We start from the raw sequence: 6,695 nt of genomic DNA, 5'->3' as shown, positions 1-6,695 counted from the left end.
GAGGAGCAGTGACGTCACACAGCGCACAGCTGGCGCGCCGGCGCCGTCGCTGCGTGAGTGGCTCAGAGGTGCCGCCGCCGCGCTCGCCAGTTGCGCGCACGCAGCAGCGGTGCATAGCTAGCGTTCCTGGGCCGCCGCCGCTGCCGCGCGCTCTCCATCGCCTCTCTCTCTCCTCGTTGCTTTGGCAATCCTCCAGGTTTAACCAGAGCTAAACCACTGCCAATTTTTTTAACAAGAGGCAAATTGCTTATTGCACTTTTTCGCTTCTTATTCATTTATTGTAGGCCATTTAACGTTTGGCGATAAGTATTCACGGATGCCGATGCATCAGCTGTCGAAAATTGGCATGAATTCGAAAGAAGACTTCTCGTTAATGCCGGAAATGCTTGTAATTCATCGCCCTAAAACAAGTGGATTTTGCCCAGGGATATCCCAACATCAGTCATCTTATCAGTAAAGAAAGAGAAAGCGAAAATCGAAGAAGAAAATTAGTTAAACCACGTCCGCAAACGTCTTTACATAGAATATGTAAAGACGTTTTTCTAGTTTCTGTTACTTATGGAAATTTTGTACCATTGCCAAGTGCCACTTTGTTTTGTTCTCTTTTTTTTTTTGGGGGGGGGGGGGGGGGGCAGGCCTCTGTCAGGCGCTACTAGGCGCCTTTAGCTTGCTCTCCCTTGTTTGCAGTCTCTGTACTGGCCAAACGAAACCAATAAATGAAATGAAATCAAATATATAGTTTTAAAGATAATTATCTGAAATTAGTTAATAATCTTACTAGTTAACATTACCCATCTGTATTATTATGTCCCCCTGACATTGGTGTTATGAAGCAGAAGCAGTGTTCATGCCACAAAAATGCTATCTTTAAAAATTAGTGGCTGGTTTCCCTCAAACACTTGGCATGTAAGGCCACATGGACATTAGTTACCGGTCTTATAACCGCCGAAGACAAGTCTAATATGCTACGAAGGGCCGTCGGTGCCCTCACACACCGTCAATATAACGACGACGACGACTAGCTGAAAAGAGCGATTCAAGTGAGGCGATTTAGTCTCCCATCTCAACCTCTAACGCTGGCAGAAGCACTAGGGCAATCTGCGAGCAATAGTCGACCCATCCTCTGACGTGGGCACAGCCGAGCAGCCTACACAGGCTAGCACTCTGCAACCACACGCGATAATAGAATGCGGGCTAAAAACAACCATTTGTACGCTCACTCTGAAGCGGTAGCGAGCTCGCGATAATTTTTATAGCGGCCAAACGAGGCACAACAACGCTTTGCGGGCGCAATGGTCGCTTCTTTCTCGTCACACAGAAACTAAACGGAGGCCTACTTGGATTCGTTCACTCATCTTCTCGAAAAAAATAAGTTGCGACAAACCAGTTGAGTCTGCTGCGCGAATCCTAAAGGGAGGGGCCGTGAATCGTTTTCGGTGTGCAAGTCGATCGGCCATGCCAGCGTCTAACGTGAACATTGGGAAATAATGCGTAGTACAGACAAGCACGTCAAAGGAAAGATTGCACAGATTACGCTGAATGGTGCGCTTACTTCCCTGCGTGCAACTTGAGAGTGTGGGTGGCACATCCCGTGTCGGTGTTACCGAGCAACTTTTCGGAACGGCGCTTATCTCTTGGCACTTTAGGAGCGCGTTCTCCCAAATTTTTTTCTTCTGCAGTGTGTTGCAAAGCGTCTACGCGTTCTATTGTGAGAGTTACAAGTAAGGCACGGAACTGTAGTCAAGGCCCAAAATTATCGTTAAGTGGCCCTTGTTTCGCCATTGAGGCTATGGGCCCGAGTATTTCTGCAGACTGTTTCGAAAAATTAATAACAACAAAAAGTGGGCCATAGGCTGCGCAGGCACCATTGAATGTCGCCTGTCACTCTAGACGTGCACAAGGTGGGAGGAGTTAGTACCGAATGCTTTCATATTAGAGTATGGGGTACTCTTATATCTAACTACACAAAACTACGTGCTCCCAGTAATAACGAGCACATAAAATATCAGTATATAGTATTTTGCGATACCAACACTACTTCCAGTCCTAACATCACTTCCGCCTATTGTTTCGCTGACTTTCGCTTCTTATCTAGTTGCCCATAACTGCAGAGATTCAGGCCTACTCCATCAGGCGAAGAATACTTGAGAAATAGGACGGGGCTTTCTGAGTGCATTTGGCGGGAGAAACAAAAAAGGAAGGCCTAGGAATTACCTCTCCTTGCACCTTACCGACAGCTTCATGTTGCAGCTGAGACATGCCCAGACCACTGCGGGCAGGCTATGCTTAAAACGGGAATTGGTTTGATTACAAAAGCAATCCTTGGCTAGCATTCGAATCAGCTTCACACAACATAATTTGGATAACCAGCTTTACGGAGTCTCTTCTACTAATGAAGTAGCCATTAAATTTCTGCGACGACGATATGGCTGGATAAACCAAAAGGCTGCAATAAGCTCTATCAAGCACGATAGAAAAAAAAAAGTGCAGAGAGTCAGGGGCATGTGTTCAGCAAAACAATTCCATGCTTCATTTATTTCGTTCAAGATGCAGCATACTCTACTGACGAATAAGTTTTGTAATAATTAAGAAGCAGGCAGAGAACACGAATTACTATAAGTTAGGTCCGCAGTCACTACTCGCACACACATCGTCCCACTTGATGTCTTCGAGGCTGGCGACTTCTCAATAAAACTTGTGTGCTGCCTGATACGCTGCTTTACTTCCAGCGGTGCCCACGCGACGCTTCGTACTTTGACACTCCCGACAAGACGGACTGATAGCCAGGCACGCAGACTGCTGTCATCCCGGCAACGTCTGGGGCAATCTGTTCCGCAATTATGCTGTGTTGCGGCAGGCAGTCACAACTCGAATAGCAGAAGAGCTTCACTCGAGCTTTCTTGCGGCAGATTCCATCACAGTGTTCTCGAAGAGCTCTGACGCTTTCGCGCTCATTTTGGCGTAGGTGCTCTCCAAGGTGGTATTGCTCTTGAGGAAGTACGGGCGGATCAGGCCGTTGTAGATGCGCACAGCGCCGTTGTTACGCACGGGTGCGAAGCAGTATACGAGGAAAAGCACCTTGGCGAGCCAGTAGAAGGGAAAGATGCTCAGGATGCCGTCGGCGAAGAAGTCCACGATCGTGAAGCAGGCGTACACGACCCAGTAGGTGAGCCAGCGGGTGTCGTCGTTCTTGTCGGCCGACTCAATGGCGCGCGTGGAAGCGTACGCCGGGTAGACGAGACCAACCACGTTGCTGAGGAACTCGGCGAAGTAGCCGAAGATCATGTAGATGGCGAAGAACGCTCCAAAGCCTAGCACGAAGTAGGCGCGTGGCACGCCTGTTTTGTCCTGCGCTAGGTTGAGGACGCACTTTACGCGGTCCGGTAGAGCGGCGGCTACGGCCTCGGCCTTCTCGACGGCACCCTTGAGCACGGCAGCCATGTTGTCTTTTCACGGAGGGCGGTTCGAGTCGAACACTGCGACGGAGTGGACGTTGGCTGGCTGCCTCCGCTGCACTCGCCGAGGAAATGTACAGCGCTGGGGCAGGGTCTGAACCGTATCCGGCTACGGATATTGACGCTCTGACAAGCGCGTGCGCGCTCTGAGATAAGAGTCACAACTATAGGTGGCCTTCGTGATAGGCATTCGCAGCTTATCTTGTAGCCGGGCACGAGTACGAGAGAGATAAGTGACAACGCCTCTTTGCAGTCGAGGCGACGAAGTTCATTAACCGCCTCGCATTGTTCACCTATTGCTCGGTAAGCTGCCATGCTCCAGTGTACTTCGACCTGTGTATGCGTTTCGGCACGATAACGTGTGGTGATTCAAACCTCGTGCTTTACACTTTGCACCGGGATGGGTGCTTTGAAACTAGCTATAGATTACAGTGCAATTTCAGAAAAAAGCGCAATAAAGTTAATTCTGAGGACACTGTGGTGAAGAAAAAGACTGATTTCTACTTATATGTGACTGTTCATAAAAGTTTTATCAAGAGCCTTGGTATGCACTGTGCAATTTAGATACGATCACATCCCAGTCGCTATGAAAGAAACCATTCGAAAGATGCTGTGACTAACATGGTTAAAGCTAATGTTGTTCGGAGCCGCCCCTGTGGCTCAGTGGTTCTGGTGCTCGGCTGCTGACCCAAAAGACGCGGGTTCGTTCCCGGCCGCGGCGGTCGAATTCCGATGAAAGCGAAATTATAGAGGGCCATGTACTGTGCGATGTCAGTGCACGTTAAAGAACCCCAGGTGGTCGGAATTTCCAGGGCCCTTCACTACGGCGTCTCTCATTGCCTGAGTCGCTTTGGGACGTTAAACCCTATAAACCAAACCAAACGAAATGTTATTCGGTGTGCTGTATAATTTAATCTGGACTCTAGCTATTTGACTACAATTTCAGAAGCTTTTGTTCTCTTCTTTATTTGATTCCTTTATTGATTTGATTATTTGAGAGGGGATTTTCATCACCTCTTCCTGCTTTCCGAGCCTTCCTTCTTGCAAGGTCCTTGCTATTATTGACGGGCAATTAGTAAACTTGGCTACGTCCCACTCCGGCTCGCGGCCTCTTATTGAATGTGTTAGACCCGCAGAAGGAATACGTCAGTAATTTCTTCTTAGTGACGCTGTAATCCGACGACCTCATACGCCTGCGCTGATTTCATGTTTTTCGTTCTTGCGTAGCTCAAGACATGTTCGGCTCAGATCGTGCCAGACTGGGAAAGGCCGGAAGGTGTTCGGACAGACAAGAGATCGCTGTCGCATTCCTGCCAGCCAAACAATCCGACGCGCCGCACGGCACACAAACCCGAAATAACGAACGAATCGCCCAAGTTCCAGCCTAGGTCATCTCTTTGGTCCCTCTCGCGCTTCTCCGCCCCCAGTCATTTCACTTCGCCGGTGCCCATCAGTAGTCGGACATGTATTGATCAAATATCTCGTAAATTAACGTTCCTTCCATCTCCCCGCCTCCATTGGGTGCGCCGCTGCGAACCAAACACGAGCCGGATGACCGATCCCTGTTCGCCGTGTGATGCGCCTTATCGAATTCTTGGGGTCTCATAGACGGCGGCGGCGGCCTGTACCTCACGCGTGTTTCGGGCCTCGTGCTTCGAAGGAACGAAGGGAGGGTGCGGGAGGTGGTGTTTGTTGGTTGCTGCCGCTGATGTCGAAGAACGTGTTCGGCGGCGAGGCCTTTTCCCCGAGCGCCCACGGCGCGTCGACCTCCTTCCACTCTCTACCACCGGCAGGGCCAAGAAAGTGTTCCGAGAAATAGGCTCTTCCGCAATATCTCGCTCCAGTGAATGAAATAGCTTGTCCCTTGTAGCGGCGGAGATGCCTTCCTTCAGGTTTGCTTCTTGATATTTTTGTACCACGTCCTTATTGGAGCCACCAAGGCGCCCTGCGCACGGATTCCTCGTCATATATCCTCCCTCCAACATTTTGGTGCCGACCCCCGCGAAGGCAGTGTTATACGACGGTTCACGCGCTACTCGGAAAGCGTGTTGACGAGACCGTCATCTGGCGATCGCTTGGGTGTTCTTGACATGACGCTGTAACACGACCGGACGGTGTGCCCCCCGGTGGATCCACAGCTTGTCAGGTTAATTAATATGTGTGACGGCTAGGAATGCAAGAAATTTGGGTGCAGGAGCAACTGTCTATGATAGTCTAGCCGCATCAAGAACACTAGAAGCGTCTTTGACGTCCATGAAACAATTATCGAGAAAAGATCTCATCAAACCGTTGTGCAGCGAGGCTCAAGCGAAAAGGTATAGAAAGTGGCAAAGGTGTGCCCCCGTATCACCAAACAAGGTGCAAAGAAAAATGGTTGTGGCAAGAAGCACGTTAAGCCCTTTGTGAAATGCGCCGTCGGAGTCTTCTACGAGATGCCACTAACTTGTGGGAAAAAGTACGTAGGCCAAACTGGACGGCGCGTGGAGGATCTTGCACGGGAACATGACCTACAGTTATCGGCGCCGGAGGGTGCTAATTTGGCTAAACATTGCCTGACTTGCAAGGACTGTGGGTAACTGCTGAATGAGATCAGAATTCTGGGCAGGAGCCGTAACACTACCGCATGTGCACTGATGAAAGTCTGTCATAAAGAAAAAACGTGACTTAATCAGCGGCTCTTTTTTTGAGCTGAATAATTGTGACGTAGCCTTTCTTGATAAGATGCTGCGAAAATCGGCCTTGCGTCTGCAAAATGTAAGGTGCGTGGTGTTTTGGCTGCGCATGCCAGGGACTGTTTCTTGCTCCCCTCAAATAATGCCGAGTTCTAAGAATAAAATTACTTGCCAGTTAGCACTCGTCCCGTACCCTGTCTTGTGTGCGGGTTTTTCGCGCAACTTTACTATAATGACAACTAGGTTGTCAGCGGACGTCCATGTCGTTCTACGTTCGTTTCATTGCTCGTGTATCTTGATGCACAGCTTTTATCACTCAGCGGCGCTCCCAACGACAGAGTCACTCTTATCGCAAGATGATGCTTTCTGCGCCCTTCGAGTGATGTCATCGGAAGTTTCATAGAACGCGTTTGCTCCTGTTTAATGGCGACCCAGGTTGTTGTGCTGAAATCACCCATCGATAAATGAAACTGATAAGAAGCCCCACTTAATGAAAATAGCAAAAAATAGTGACATGAAAAGAGCAGCATATGCACTGATTCACCCTTTGTTGTGTTGGAAAGTCGGA

General features: G+C 49.3%; 1 pseudogene; it reads right to left on the bottom strand.

The window, feature by feature from the left end:
• Positions 1 to 2,503: 2,503 nt before the first annotated feature.
• LOC149372443 (receptor expression-enhancing protein 5 pseudogene) lies at positions 2,504 to 3,588 on the bottom strand (annotated as a pseudogene).
• Between the last annotated feature and the right edge of the window lie 3,107 nt (positions 3,589 to 6,695).

The sequence above is a fragment of the Amblyomma mixtum genome, chromosome 1 (genome assembly GCF_055824585.1).
Source record: "Amblyomma mixtum isolate Tamu chromosome 1, ASM5582458v1, whole genome shotgun sequence".
Classification (NCBI taxonomy): domain Eukaryota; kingdom Metazoa; phylum Arthropoda; class Arachnida; order Ixodida; family Ixodidae; genus Amblyomma; species Amblyomma mixtum.
This window is presented reverse-complemented; position numbering and strand designations above follow the sequence as displayed.